The following is a 1667-nucleotide window of genomic DNA, read 5'->3' as shown; positions in this document are numbered from 1 at the left end:
GGACAATATTTGGCTGAGATACAAGTATTTGAAAATCTGGAAATGAAGTTCTTAGTGATGCATATTATTAATCAAAAATAAGTTTTGATATATTTACAGTAGTAAATTTATACAATATTTTCATGGAACACAATCTACTTAATCCATGATTTACTTAATATACTAATGATTTTTGGCATAAAAGAAAAATTGATAAATTTGACACATACAGTACAATGTATTGTTGGCTATTGCTACAAATATATATGTGCTACTTTATATCTCATAACATGCCTTTAATTTTACACAGTTGTGACTTTATTTCTCCTGACTGAGACTTTGTTTTATGTACTGTAAAACAAATCCTAAAATTCTTCGTTGTGACTTTATATCACAGAGTATGACTTTTTGTACAATTGTAACTTCATTAAAAAAATCTTGTGATTTTTCTTACTTATTTTTTTTTTTTTTTTTTTTTTTTTTTTTTACCTCCGATACCGAAACAGGCCAACATAATATGAAAGCTGTAATGCTTTCAGAATATTTGAAGACATTTCCCATATCCAGCCTTATAGACAATTTTTAATTTAGAATGATAAAACTTCCCCGTGAGACTTTTGGTTTATTGCCAATTCCTAACTCACTGTCTTTGTCAGTTGACACAAGAGGCTTTGTGCTTTTGACACATAATCCATGATTTGACATTATAAGAGTGACATTTGAGAAAAGCTGCTTCCCTGAGGCCTGTTTCCTGTTGGTTGGGTAACGAAAGAGAGTGTGAAGACTAAACTTGTTAGACGAGGGACTGAAAGCTAATGAAGAGAGAGGCCAGTTTCTCACAAAACCACTTATCCTGACCTTTTATTCCAAGCAAAATCAATTTACCCTTAATGTGTCCATATTACTGCACTGACTTTAATCTGCTCCAGCCCATCAAAGCCTCGCCACCAGGGGACACAATCCACAGCCACCGAGTAGTTTTCTACCTGGACTCAAAACAGTGACTGATTAAGGTCGCTTTTGCCGTGCTCTTCAAGGACTTTAAAGGGACCAGTGAACTCTGCCACGGAACTTTGAAAGAGTTTTGTACACCAGAGTAAACAGATCCAACCCAAACAAACTGGAAGAGTTCAAGAAGTAGAACTGTTTTTAATGCTGTAGGGCATTTGTATTTTGGGCTTGTAGCATGACCAGAGTGCTTTTTATATTCTTTTCATATGCATGAGTGCACAATGCTGACAATTTGTTGTGCTTTTATTTCATTATTGGTGTAAACCAGTAATGTCTATTATATACTGTATGGAGAAAGCTATTTATTCTCATTTGCATTATGTCTTGTAATACAATGCAATTTTGGCTATACTTTGCTATTTTTCTTTTCTGCATTCATAGTTTCAACAAAGATTCACAAATATTATAACTATTTGAATAACTGTAATTAGAAGCACAGTTTTGTGTTATTGAATCATATTAACTCAAATAAGCATTCTAACATGAAGAACATTCTATAGCTTCTGTTCCTCACATATGGGTCAAAGACAAAAAAGGGGTTTTCAGGCAAATTTAGATCCAGAATTTTTAGATGACATTAAAATACTCTATTTAAGAATCACAGTGTAGACCCGAAATACTAATTGTTTTGTGTGTTGTTTCATTTTTACGTAAATATATCTGTTATACTGAATGAA

The sequence above is a fragment of the Carassius carassius genome, chromosome 20, assembly GCF_963082965.1.
Source record: "Carassius carassius chromosome 20, fCarCar2.1, whole genome shotgun sequence".
Classification (NCBI taxonomy): Eukaryota; Metazoa; Chordata; class Actinopteri; order Cypriniformes; family Cyprinidae; genus Carassius; species Carassius carassius.
The sequence above is the reverse complement of the archived record's forward strand: the minus strand, read 5'-3'. Positions refer to the sequence as shown.